Source organism: Chaetodon auriga, chromosome 14, assembly GCF_051107435.1.
Source record: "Chaetodon auriga isolate fChaAug3 chromosome 14, fChaAug3.hap1, whole genome shotgun sequence".
NCBI lineage: Eukaryota > Metazoa > Chordata > Actinopteri > Chaetodontiformes > Chaetodontidae > Chaetodon > Chaetodon auriga.
In genome coordinates this window covers 9,609,491-9,623,878 of record NC_135087.1, presented here as the reverse complement: position 1 = coordinate 9,623,878, position 14,388 = coordinate 9,609,491, and the positions used below count along the sequence as shown (strand labels likewise).

The window sequence follows — 14,388 nt, the reverse complement described above, 5'->3', positions numbered from 1 at the left end:
ATGAGGTTTTACAACAGGGGTGTCCTCATGGAAGACCAAGAGCACAGCATGAGTTTGACCGGCCCCTGCAGAGGTGACTGCACATGCTCTGACCGCAGCAGAGCACAGACAGGGCTAGGCCTGTGGAGGGCAGTCAGATTTATAAACTCAGAGCTCTGAACAGCGAGGGACTCCTCCGAGAACACAAGCTGAGGAGACTTCTGTAAGGCCCTGTGCTCCACTCAGGGTAGTCCCCAGCCTGGGAACGTCTCCCTGCCGTTAGCACAGCAGCCCGATCCACTGCTGCTGTAGTCATAACACTGACCCGCTGGCTAGGACCTGCCTGAGCTGACTCTGTAAGAAACAGGGCTGAATGAAGTCATGTGTAATAAGGGACCCCGCAAGGTAGTCTGTGATAACGCACATGCCCCTGGTGGAAAAGCAGGGTTATTAAGATGGTGGTAGCTGATTCTGTGCCGTTTTCCCTTTTCTACACTTTTGGGGTTATCTTACTCATAACAAAATGTATAAGAGGATTTTGGTTTCACATCTTAGAGCTAGTTTCCTTAAATTACCCCTTACCCTTCCAGGGGTACCGCCCTGCAGGCTAGCCTCACCCCCCCCACGGTTGATTGCGGGGTTGTGGCAAGAGCTGCTAGAACGGTGGCTGCTGCATGCCGGGGACCATGGAGGCCAATGAGATTCTGCTGCAGGCCTCCAAGCTGCCCCAGCAGTGCTTTGATATTCATCTCACACCAAGAGAAGAAAATGCAAAAGGGAAAAGGAGCAGCACAGGCATGGAAACAGCAAACCAGGCTAAAGAAGGGAGGGAGGCGAGGAAAGAGAAAAGGTTGAGGGATGGAGGCACTGAGTAGAAATCAAAAACAGACCTTGTGTTTCACTGTTTGGTTTGTCATGGGACCCTGGCTGCACCAAATCCCACTCCTGCCATTTTGTGTGATTTTTCTCCCCTCCCTTCCTACTCCTCTCAAATGCATGCTTTTGTTTTGCCCGGCGCTCAGTCCAGGGGCAGGCAGTGGGATTCCTGCACAGTGGGGTCCTTATAACTGGGAGCCATGTCTCTTGTTCTCACCTCTTCCCCCCACTTCCTCACCTTTTCATTTTTTTCCCCACTGATATCCTCTCTCTTTCCCCCTCTGAACATATGGACTGGTTTTTAAGAGAGAGCCCAGTCCACATCAAAGACCGAGGCTGAGCGGGTCAATTTGTTGCTCCTTTCCCCGACTCTTCCCCCTCCACTAGCCTCAGCGGACCCTCCCTGCACCGCAGCCATTTACCCAGAATGCTCCATTGCTCAAGCAGTTATGCCTAGCATATATATCGAGCCATGTGTTGTTGGTGTCTGTTCTCCACATAGAGCGGAGAGCCTCTGAATTTCACTGCAGCCACATCCCTCAGAGATCGTGTAAGGTTACACAAATGAGCACGTGTGATAGATAGCAACCCCTGTATCAAAAAATAGCTGTACCACACACTGATAAGAAAAAACAGATAGACAGAGGAAGAAGAGAACAAAAGAAAAAAATCAAATAAAAAGAAAAAATAAATATATATAAATCCAAATCCAGGCAGAGCAGGCCTTGGCTCCAGATGTGAATCTCTCTGAATATTGATCATGGGGAAAGCTAGTCCCCCATATCCCCAGGGCTGCAGCGAATGACACACAAAGCACCTCTCTAAAGCCCATAAACCAGCTTGTACAATTATTTAGATAAAGAGGGCGACAACAGCGATGTATGCCTCCCAACCCAGAACCTCCTCCTTGGCTCTCATCCTCCTACTACCACTCCTGCTCCTCCTTTTCCTGTTTCTCATCCAGCATGAAGACGAAGAAATTAAAAAGGGGGGCAAATGTGTAATTAGCCACACGTTTCTGAATCCTCCTTAATGTTCATTACTGAAACCAGGGGCAATTACAAGTTCAAAGGGGTTTAGGGCACCAGCAGCCCCGCATAATCACTCGCAAATTAAGCACAGCTCATTTGTCACAGCACAGCACGCACGCCTGTATGTGCACACGGAAACACACACGCATGCATGCATACTGTCAGAGTTGAGTCATAGACAGGCTGACAGGCATCAATTTCCATACAGGCACAAATCTCAGCTACCCCAAGGCACTGGGTTAGGTCGTCCAATCCTCTTATGCTGTGGTACTTTGTTTTCACTTGACAACAGCAAACACCAGTGACACCTTCCCCTCAGCTTGCTCGACATTATACTGTATCCTACTTGCAGTCATCCTCTTATAGGTGTCCAGTTTGCTCTTCCAATCCCTGCCACCACCTGTCCCGTCCCGTCTCCATTTTATAGCCTCTTTTTAAGCCCTCTATCTTCCCCTGTGTCTGTCTGCTACCACCTGGCTGTGTCTCTGCAACACGTGACAGTGTGTGTTTCACGTCTGTCCCCGGAGGTGTATCTCGGTTACCTCTGGGGCCAGGTCACAATGGCTAATCCTGTCTTCAGGTGGCTGTTTAGCACACTGAGAGGAGAGCTCGCAGAACCGGAGGTGAGCTCCTGTTACAGGACTCCCTGACCGGGGGTCACCTCTGACACTGTCAGAATGCGCTCACATGCGCGCACAGAAGCATGTCCTGGCAGAATGCTTGCACATGCATGCACACACAGACCAGAGTTTTCGCACGCAAACACTGTCGCTCAAACACATTGAGCCTGCTTATCGATCCCAGGTGGCTCAGCCTTCATCTCTCTCCTCCCTTGTTCTTCTTTATCTGTCTACTGTACTACTCCTCTTCCAGTCTTTCTCTGTCCTCTCTCATTCCCAGATCAGTCAGACTCTTGTTCACATTAGGATTCCCTGATATGATCTCCATGAAGATTTGCTCCAGTGGCCATGCGTTGCCTGTCCTGCCCGGCACCCTCATTGTTTAAGCTGCTCTCACACAGGGGACGCAGTCAGGTCTCCGGTGAATTGAATGGAGCCCTATCATGTGTGGCTCGGCGTACTGGGAGAGAGAACTCATTTTTCACTGGGGGAACGACATCCATCTCAGCAGCCAAACGCTGGCTGTTTCATTAAGTAGCCCATCCAGGCAGACAGATGTGTTCACCACACAGCCATGTTTGCCTATGCAAGAGCGTGTATTAACCCACAATCCTTTGGGGGAGATTAATAGGCTACCAGTCCCTTTCCATTGATTATCTCCATGCCATTTTCCCCTCCTTTCCTTGGCTAGATATTAAAAACTAATGAAGCCTATTGAAAACGGGAACCGTGAGGCTCTTCACGGATCATTTTAGGTTATTTGGACTCAAACAGAGAGGGATCTCTTTAAGGCACAGTTTGAGTCGAATTAAGAAAATAAATGTGGAAAGCAGTGTCGAAGAAACGGGAGGAAAAAAGAGGAGACAGAGTGTGACTGTAAAAAGATGTGTGTTTAAGAAAAGATAACTCTACTCTGACACATGGAGCGGAGACACGGCAGATGTTAGCAATTCCAGAGCAGGGCAAAACATTCCTAGTGTTGGAACCACGTCCTAATTGCCATAATGGAGGTGGTAAGCGCTGACAGTAATGGAGTCGTGGGGATCCATCGCCGGCAACCTGAATTAGAGGCCACTTGGCAGATCCACTTCAAGATGGCCTGTGTTTCTTTGTCAAGATCCCCTTGTTTTTGCTGTTCTGCAGACTTTTAAGCCTGCACTTTCGTTCTGTATCTTTTTCTCCCCTGTGTCAGCGGTAGGGGGCTCATGGAGTTGGTTGGCACAGGGTGCAGCGTGCAGGGAGAGGGCGGTGTGTGAGACAGATGGGTCAGAGAGACCTGGGCGGAGAGTGAGCAAAGAGTTAAAAGCGTCCATGTGATGGGCTCACCTCTGCACCAGGCCTGGTGAAAGGCGGCGGGGTGCTGTCGGGGAAAATGACTTCCTGAGACATTACCATCAATCACCAGACAGGTCAGGCCCCCCAATCCCGCCATCAGGACGGAGGAGAAGAGAGGGGGATGGGGCAGGAGGATTAGACTAGAGGGGACGAAAACAGAGAAAGGAAGACTGAGCTAAGGCTTATTGGGGAACAGACTATTAACAATCTCTTTTTCTCACTGTCTGACTGTTTTATGTCTCTCTCTTCCTCTGCCTATCTGTCTCCCCCTGTCTTTCTCTCTTTCTATTTTCCGGTCTTCCATAAAACGGCTACGCGGGCATTCAGGACCGGCCCCTGCTGGTCAGAGTCCTCTCCTCGGCTCAATTGCATCATTAATTATTCCACAGGCAGTGGGCTAGGAGCAAATCTAAAGAGAGGAAGAGAAATAGAGAGGGAGCAAGAGTTAGATGGGGAGATGGGGGACAGCTGTCTAACACCCCCAGTTGGTCTTGCTTTCACTCTTTCTCCCTCTCTGTCTCTTTCTCTTTCTGTAAATGAAGGATGGGAGAGGGGAGGGGCTTGGGTTACCTCAGTGAGCGGTTGTGTTACATTCCTGAGAAGGGAAGGGGTGGAGGGGGGGGCGGTTCAACGAGTTGTTGAAAAGAACACAGACGCTTGTCAACAGCCTCCGAGCTGGGGAGCCATCATGCCTTGCTTTAGGCCCGGAGGTCAATGACCCTCTGTTGCACCCAGATAGAGAGAGGTAGAGAGAAACAGGGAGAGAGAGAGAGAGAGCGAAAACCACCAAAAGCTACAACAAATCGCCATACGGTACGTGTCACTGCTTGTCTGTGGCAGGGGTCAGTCAAAAGCCTCAAAAATCTGCAAATCCCTCTCTTTCTCCCTTCACCCATAAAAGACTGTACGTGAGCGGTGGCTGAGCGAGTGTGCTTTCTCTAAAGCACCAGTAGAGTCGAGGGAAGAGGAGAGATAGACAGAGAGAGACAGAAAACGGCAAGCGCTGGCAGTCATGGCAAAATGGCCCATTAGATTTAAGGAGTAAAAGTTCATCAGCTTTATTAATGGGAAGGTATATAAATGAAGTATGAATTACCTGACTTTTATGGAGTGGCGAGAGTGAAACTGGAGTGTCTTATGATATAATGTTTTAGTGAGCTGTTCTGAGCGCTCTGATGAACAGACTGCGGAGAGGAGGAGGAAAGAAAGAGTGGAGAGAGAGAGAGAGACTGAAGTGTGCTGGGGTCCCCTGAGTCCAGTGGCTGGAAGGTTGCCTGATTGTTGCTAACATGCGTAGCTGATCGGGTTAGCTCGGAGACAGGGACGTTTGTAGCTTCCAGGCTTATTCTTTGCGTGTCATTAGCCAGCATTGTAAAAATTGCCGGCACGAAAAGAGAAAGGTCAGCCACATTTCTGATTCTGTCGCTCCTCTACACATGTGCACACAAACAGGAGCGTGCAGCGACGGTCCGACGTGCCTGCAATTCCACGTGCACAAGTGCATTTATAAACAAGCGCGCATGCACACTTATATTGCAGCACACATGCAAGCACAAGGGCACACACACCCCGGTGCACAGACAGACAGACACACACACACACACACACACACACACACACACACACACACACACACACACATGCTCCCCACCATCCTGTAATAAGCGGTAAGCTGAGCTAGCTGATGGTCATCCTCCCATGGGGCTGCTGGGTGGCTGCCAACTTCCTGCCTGCTTTGTCAGTGGATAAAGCCCCTAACAAACGAGAGGGCTGTAGCCAGGCAGGCCAGCCAGGTCAAAGGTCACCTCGGCCCCCGGGCAGGATTGAGCCTAAGAGCACTACAAGGAGAGAGAGGGAGAGGATGGAAGAATGCACTTAAAGACTGGCTGCTATTAACCAGGCCTAAAAGCTAGATCCCTGCCTTACCACTTCTCTTCTCTTCTCTTCTCTTCTCTTCTCTTCTCTTCTCTTCTCTTCTCTTCTCTTCTCCTCTTCGTCTTCTTCCTCTTGACAAAGGCATTTTAACTCCTGTCACATGTCGACTCTTTGAGGAACATTAAGAAAGCGAAAAAGATCCTGAGGGCATTTGTCAGTCCACACAGCCCCATGCAGCCAGCCGCCCCTGGGTGTTGAGCAATGACAGGAGATATCTCCTTGACTCATACACCCTGAGATGAAAGGAGAGCTCAGAAGACGTGCATTTCTGAAAGGCCAAAAAAACGGCATTCAGTAAAGGAGAACAGACACAACAGGTAGGGACGAGGTGGTGACTGATCAGGGCTTGGCTGGCTTTGTTCCATGGAAGTACTTGTGATCTCAGATGAATGCACCTATGGTTACCATCAGCTACGCTCCTGTGTCTCACTGACAGAGACATGATCTGAAGTGTCTGTCTGTCATGGGCCTAAGAGCTTCTCTCACTGGCAGAGGACAGAGAAAAGGCGAGACAGCGGAGGAGAGGAGAGAAAATCTTTCTTTCCAGCCCAGCTGTCCATTCAGAGGGTTGAGAAAATTTGACATGGTTGACTTGAACACATTTAGCATCATTAGCAAACAGGAAGTGTCCCCTGCAGCTGTTTTTCAGCCGGGGAGGGGGTGTTCCTGCCTGCACTGTGATGGACAAATGTTACCCACCATGTTTGCCTTTGATTTTTGACCTGAAAAACAAAAATTGACATTACAAATGTCCTGTGATATCTTCCAAATTGGCTTGACATTCCATAGCTGGCCCCGGGGGTTTCTTGTTTGTCCTCTGTAAGTGGTTGTGCTCTTGTTGTTGTGTCCTCAGGCTCGCTATTAGAATGTACTGGCCTTTCTCTCGAGAACGTGGAGCCTTAAAGAGACAGAGGGAGAGACTAGAAAGAGAGAGGGAGAGAGCTAAAAGAGGTCGTGGTTGTGTATTTGAATGCTTATGCTCATTAAGTTAATGCACAATGAAAGGGAGAACCGTCAAGTGGAAACTCTCAGAAGCTTCTATTTGAAGAGGGAACACACCCGCTTTTCTCTCCCTCAGTCTGTCCATCTCTCCGCAAATTAATCTGTTTCTGTTTCAATTGAAGATCAGCCCCACTTTACTTTGACTCGAGAAGTTAAACAAAGTCTAGAGAACACAATGGAGAAAGAGGATAAACTTAAAGAGACCCTGTATGTTAATATTAAGTCCTTTTCCCAACAGACTTTATCAACAGGTTGTAAGTGCTTTACTGGCCCCCTGTGTGCTCAAGCAGCTTGTAAGCTTCAGTATGCCAGAATAGTGTCTAATAACGCAGACCCATTTGATGCAAAACATTTGTGTTCCTTATGCATATATGCAGACTAAGTAGGTAGTTATGATAGTATTGTTTTGTCAGTTAATTTTGGAATCACAAGAAGAATTTTCCCCATAGAAAATTAATAGGAACTGAATTATATACATCATTCTTTGGGGGCAACAAGATTTGCAGATAAATCCACCCTCAAAACCCACCCTATAGGTCTCCTCAGGACATGTCTCTCACTTTGTCAGTTTAGAAAATCATTGCGTTTTTACAATGTGTGCATACGTCATTAAACCAGTGCCGGTGTTTATTCAGAGGCTTAGCTCGTTCAGTACACTTTAGCTATAGCGTGTGCTCGCAATGACTTTATGGCCGGCAACTGCGACAAGTGGTGTGGACGTGAGGTTTTCCAACGCTTTCAAAGTGGGTGGGTCTTCTGCTTTGACAGGCCCACCAGGCTTCTAATGATGTGCTTATAGGCCCTAAAAGTCCCTCGCAAAGGCAGGAGACCAATTACCTCACAGCCCCAGCAAGCAGCATCGCAGAGGATAAAAGAACAGGTGATTCATTTTTAGAGAATGATTTTAACTCGCTGAAATTTAAAAGGAACAAAAGGCAGGAGGACGTTGTTTTGGCTCAGCTGCAGCCTTTGCAATAAGATGTTTTAAAGACTTCTTGAGAGCAAGTAGCGAGCGTGGCTGTGTGTTGACATCAGGCGAGGCGGAGAGCAGAGCAGAACAGAGCTGGGTGCCCCTGAGCAGGCAGTTACCACAACAAAGCCCACAGACTGGTCTGAAAAACCAGGCCAAATTCCTGCCCTCTAGGACCTGGCTTAAAGCTTGAGCGGAAACTCTGAAAGAAGGGGACGAGATGAGAGGAGAGGAGAGGAGTTGGAGTGAAGAGGAGAGGAGAGGAGGTGGAGTGAAGAGGATACGAGACGAGGCCAGACGGGTTAGCGTGGAGCGGGGAAGGGATAGCTGCTGGGGCCCGGAGTATGGCAGGAGAAGGAGAGATCAACAGAAATGAGAGAGAGGGAGAGACTGAGAGGAGACCAGGCCCCCACTGTAAAGATGGAGGGATCGTATTCCTCCTCTTGAAAGCGGCGGGGCAGCCGTGTGGTGGAAAAAGAAGCCATGAACCCGATCTGACGATTAAATAGGCACATCTCTATGGCTGCAGGCCACAAACGAGACCAGGTCCACAGCACAGCACACACACAGTCTGTGTATATAACTGTTGGCAAACTCCAATGGATCTATGGGTTGCGTTCAGTCGATCCTTGTTTGGGAGTCTTGTGGATTTCTGCGTAGATAATGAACACTGTTTTTTTTCCTTTTTTATTTTCTTTATTGGATAGAGGTGATACCTTATTATCATTATGCATGATAGCATTTGGAAAAGCATCTTTCTCTCTTCTCTGGTCGATCTGCTAAGTCTGGAGGTGCATTGGGATTGTGTGGGAGTGATTGCTATTTAGCCTCATGGAGCTTGGTACAATCAGATGCCTATATCTCACATATCCTCCAGGGCTCCTTCCTCACCCTCTCCCTCCATTCATTCCTCGCTCCTTCCAACTCCCCTCACCCACTTTACTGTTACTGTAGCTTGGCAGGCGAGCAGGGCAGTTATGCCGTAGAGCTTCTCTACAACCTTGCACCATCTCCAGTGAACATAAATTAATGGTGTAGAGCAAACAGGCTGTTGGCTGAGGGCCAGGAGCTGGCTTCAGGAGCCCAGCCAGCGATTGTTGTGGCGGGCCATGGCAGCAACAGCAGTAGTAGTACTGATGCACTGCCAACCAACCAGCCAGCCAGCCAGTCAGAGGGGCAGGCAGACAGACAGACTCGGGGCCCTTTTGCTCTATTATAGATGCCGGGGGCCTCGCCAGTCTGCCTTGTATTTGCAATCATCACCGTTTTAATGTCAGAGGGCAGTCCGCTGAGAGCCCTCATGCTTATTGTGGAAGCTCTGGAGTCTGGAGTGAGAGAGACAGAAGTGTAGAGGTATGTTCTGAATGCAGATCGTGTGAGGTGTAGATATGGATGTACTTTTATTTGCTGTTATCAGAGGTTGGCATGCAGTGCGTGCGGTTTGTAGGTTGGCATCATGTGAGTTCTGTTTATAAGTTGGCTGTATCTGTGTGTGTGTGTGTGTGTGTGTGTGTGTGTGTGTGTGTGTGTGTGATCAAAGGAGAGAGAGGGAAAGAGAGAGAGAGAGAGAGAGAGTAGCAGGGTTGGATCATTGAGTCATGTGGCATTCTTGCCTGTTTTCAGACTGTTGTCAGGAAGCAGTGTAGTTCCCAGTAAAATAAAACAAACACCCAAAACTCCCTCCCGCCTCCACCCGCCCATCGACACACAATGAGGGGGAGAGAAAGAGAGAGCAATGGAGATAGAGAAGTTAGCACAGAGATGATATCAGGATGATGATGGAAAAAAACTTTTTTAATGTAACTTAAAAACACTGTTCAATCTTTTAGTAATTTCAACTAATCAAGAATTCTTTGTAGTTCATACTGGTACATTTGAAAAATTGATTCTGTCATCGTCATAAAAATATGAAGCTCCTCTTTGTATTAATTGTCAATTGTCAATCTATTTGATGTGTACAGCTGGAAGTCATTAACTGTATCCTTCGATTTAAACCACAAAATCCACCAGACTGCAGCTAAAATACTGCCAGATATTGCTCTGTGCATAGTAAACACTCATAATGGATTCAAAAACTCCAACTGGCTTTATTTGTCATATCTGTTGGATCTCCCAGTAATGCCGATATGCATTCAATCTCATTGTCATTTGTCAAAGAAGCCAATTGTAACGTTAATAAGAACGGCAACTTGATATTTAAAATGTGCCAATCTTACCCCAGCTCGATGCAGAATCCATATTAAAATGTCATTCCTATATTTGATTGCGTTTATTTCTGACAGTGAATATTATTATCGTCCTCCAGTCACTTTGATTAAAGACAAATAAGATTCCAATCAATGCCAAGAAGGCACATATGAAAGAAAATAACGGGATACAATATTGCTGTAAAACTAGACACAAACTCACAATAAGCCCATCAAAACATGCAAAAACATTATTTTTTGTTTATGTCTGTTTAGCACTTTTTATTGAGAAGAAAAAAACGCCTTTATAGTGTAGAGAAAAATATATATGCACATTGTCTAATAACCCTGTCCCAGTGACAAAATAGCTGGGGCTAAATCACACCAATCGTCATCAGCTAATCCTTTGTGTTGCCATGGCAGCAGGGTAAACAGCCAATGGCCTGTGATTTCCTGGGAGTCATTAGCATGGAATAGGTTTGCAAGCCAGTGCAACCTTGTGACCTGGCTCTATAACTCATGTCACACGCTGATGATGTCATTCATCAATGGGGTCCACCAGTTTCTCATTCAAGGGGGCTGCAGGTTCTATGAGCGGAGGGGAAGGGGCAGCCGGGTAAGCGGTGGGGGTTGAACGGAGCGGCCGGGATAATGATCAGGCTGTGGGTTTGACGAGGGCAGCAAATAGGTGTCAGGAGAGTATGAATCTGATATATGGCGACCTGGATGTTGAAAGAGTAGACAGGAGTCAGTGTGAGCGAAAGGTGTGAAGTAAGAGTGGTCCTGCCGTAGATGTGGTTGTTGTATGTGGGGAAACGGCAAGCTGGGCTCAGGGGGGGTTTAAGGACCGTACGCAGCAGATGATGGAGCTACCTCAGCTTGTAATGTTCAGCAACCACAGGGGCCATTACATCCAGCACTATCAGAGAGCACAGAGCACATCACACCCTGTAATTTAGCCAGCAGTCGGTCACACACACACACACACACGCACACACACGGCTCGATTCTCAATGACAGGCAGAATGTGATCCACCTGCATATGCGCCCGTGTTTGTGTTTATGTGTTTGTGTTGATGTGGTTTGTCTGTGCGTTTTCGGGTCAGATTGCAGGAATTGAACAGCGCGTGTTGCAGCAGGATAGTGCACGCTTGTGCACATTAACAGGCTTTAGCGTAATTAACAGAGCCGCTTCGATCGTGGACCAGTGCTGCCCCGGACGACAAATTGAAGCTGCTCATTTCTGGCTTGCTGTTTTGCATTTTGCGGTCAATCCTCTTTTAAGGATATCGGCCTTGGTGTTTGTAACTGAACATATTGAGCGAATCCAAAGCTAGTGGGGAGATTATCAATACCATCTTTGATCTTGCTCTGTGTTTGTGTTTCACCCATTAAATAACCATGTCATACTGTCTCCTGAGGGCAGTGAAGGACATCTCCAGGAAGAAACACATTAGAACACGTTTAGCTCCCTGACTTTGCGTCTTCTGTTTAATACTCAGATTCATCTCACGTTTGCTCTTCATATCACATGTTTTGTGCTCATTGGGTGATTTACTAACATATATTTTTTTTTTACTGAGGCAATTAACATTAAGAGGTTACTCAGAGGTCTAAATAGCCGTTCTCCAATTTCACGGCTGCTGCAGCCTTGTAACCACTAGGCTCACCATGCCGGCTTGCTTCTCATGTCTGTGTGTGTGTGTGTGTGTGTGTGCGTGCGTGTGTGTGCCGCCATTGCCACCACACACCATTTTCTGTAGCTGAGATTTCAGTGCGCCATGCTTTAAGCAAAGCTGCCACAGTGTAAAGTGTGGGTGGCCTGCAGTCGCTGCCATAAAAAGTACGTGTGTGTCGGGGGGGGGGGGGGGGGGGGGGGGGGGGGGGGGGGGTCAGCAAGAAAAGCGAGGGGGAGAGTTGAGGACAGATGAGGAGAGGATGAGGAGCGGTTGTATACAGCCGTATTTCGTGTGTGTTTGTAAATTTGCTTCGCGTGTATGTGTGTGCTTGGCCGTGCGTATGCGCAAGTGCACGCAAGTCTCGGGGTTGCAGGGGGGTTGCTCTCGTCTGACACAGGAAGGCGAGGAGTGGGGGAACGAGCAGGGGCTGGGAGGGGTATGAGCCGAACGAAATAGGATTTTTTTTAGCGTCGCGTCTATGTGGTCAGAGTAAATCTCCTTACTCAGGGGTTTTGTGTGCGACGGGGGCTTTAACGTCCCCACTCTCCTTGATGAGACATCTTTCTTGTTTGTTCAAACCATTCATTACGCGGTGGCTGCTGGACGAGCTATGCTGCTGGCCGGCGTATTTATCACCGAGCTAAAGCGCGCTCTGCCTGACAGTAGGCGATTGATGACCGGGTCTGGGCCTGAGAGGCTGAGGAAGCCTTAATACAATGTAGATGACCCACTCCCATTTCCAATTTAGGCTGCTCTTCTCCCCACACCTCCGTACCACATCATCTTTAGCCACGTCTCAATTTGTGCGTGCGTCTGTGCGTGTGTGTACATGTTTGTGTAGTGCGCATGCATAAAAAAAGAGTGGGAGGGAGTGTGTGTTCTGTTATATTTGCGAGCGTGTTTTGATGGCGACCGAGGTCAGAGCTAATGTGAAAACGCCAAGGAAGCCCAGGAGTGTAAGGGGGAAGGAAAGAGAAGCCGTACTCTTATTACACGTTGTTGTCCAGAGGGGACACACACAAACGCACACGCAGGGATATAGATATGTATATCTGTTCTTTGGACGTTGTGCACACATATGTACTGCATGCACACACACACACACACACAGGGTAGGCAATAAAAATTGCTCTGTCTTCCCCAGCCAAGAAAACGTCAGCACCTGGCAATCAAAAAATGTATTTCTATGCAAGCATTATTATCTTTCCTTTGTTAATGATTTTAGCATATTAAAAGGAACTACGTACACAAGTGCAAATCAGATTAATCCCTCTCTGCAGCCAGCACTCATTATTTGTCCAGTCTCAGCCTTGTTTGTTATTAATTGAGCACATTCCTGGAACCATTTTTTCATCTCTCCTTTAATTAAAATAAACTGCATTTAGACGGGCAGTGCTACCTGAAAGGAGGAATCCTCTTCTCTGCTGATATGAAACCTTACTTAGATCAATTATTTCAGCAGCAAATGAGAAAATAGTCCTTGAGCAACTGTTATCGTTGCGTGTTAAAATTGAATTCAATTAGCACAAGCCAGGCAGACATTACCAGCTTTATGGAATTTGCTTCTTCAATGAGTATGGAGGAGGAAGCTGAAAAAATGAGCGGTGAGGCTAAAGGTGTCTTTCCTTAAGGGGGAAGAATGTCTCTTAATGGAGCCTGAAACCACCCGAAAATAGCTGAAGATTTAAGTGTCGCCTTAAAAGGAATTCTTGTGTGTTGTGATGTGCAGGTGTAATGGTAGCAGGTGAATATTTGTTTGTGTCTGGGTGCATTTCTGTTTGCACATGCTTGTGCGTGCGAACGCGTAACCGTGCGTGCACGCGTGCTCTCTCGTCTGCAAAGGCTGAATGAAACACATAGTGTCTCATTTGTTTCGTTTGCGTGCGCCCCGACTCCTAATCTGGCCCTTAAAGACATCTGTCACCAGCGATCACTGTTGTTTTGTCATGCTTCATAGCAGGCCCAGGGGGAGCGAGGCAGCCCAAGGTCTGCCATTTATATCAGCCCATGTTCTCTAGATTGGACCTGACACAAATAGTATCATTGCAGCCCTGGTCGCAGAATTACATTTTCAGGTAAAAATCTTGGCGAGGCTGTGGAGGAGATTTCACAGCATTCTCTTCTTTTAGCATTCGTCTGTATTCAGCTGCTCTCTATGAAAGAGCCACCACCAGGATACATGTCAGACATTCAAGGAAAGATAAATGTATTCGCTGCAAATCTGCACCCACTCATTCCGCTGCTCGGTATTATAAAAGGATTCCCAGACACCACAGTATCTGCGTAAGGCCCGCTTGAAAGTCTTGTTTGTCTGTTTGTGTGTGTTCGGAAGTGTTTTTTTTTTTTTTTTTTTTTCCTGTGTGTGGCGCATATGTTTGGTGCGTACCCTATATGTTTGTGTGTGGGCGGGGTGGGGATAAGGAAAGGGGTTATCACAGTTGACAAACTTGTTCGGCCAGCTCCGACAGGTTTAGCGCAGAGGTGTGTGTGTATGTGTGTGTGTGTGTGTGTGTGTGTGTTGATGTGTGGGTGGACATGTGTATGCTCTGAATGTCTATACTGTGCAAGGGAGGGGCAGGGTTGGGTGGAGGTCACAAGAAGGTGCAGTCTTGGGTTACACAATACAACAAACACGGGAACATATTGAATACATACAGTAATAAGCGGCAGCCAGGAACTTGACTCGGAGCATGTGTTGCCTTCCAGCACTTCTCTTTATGAGTGCTTACATGCGTGAATATTTATGTTAATCTGTATGTCAAAGAGGCTGACATG

At 47.6% G+C, this 14,388-nt stretch overlaps 1 protein-coding gene across 8 annotated transcripts in view; it reads left to right on the top strand.

The window, feature by feature from the left end:
* The window catches only part of meis2a (Meis homeobox 2a), a 79,009-nt gene that overhangs the window by 40,129 nt on the left and 24,492 nt on the right, over positions 1 to 14,388 (top strand). The gene's annotated exons all lie outside the window — the stretch shown is intronic.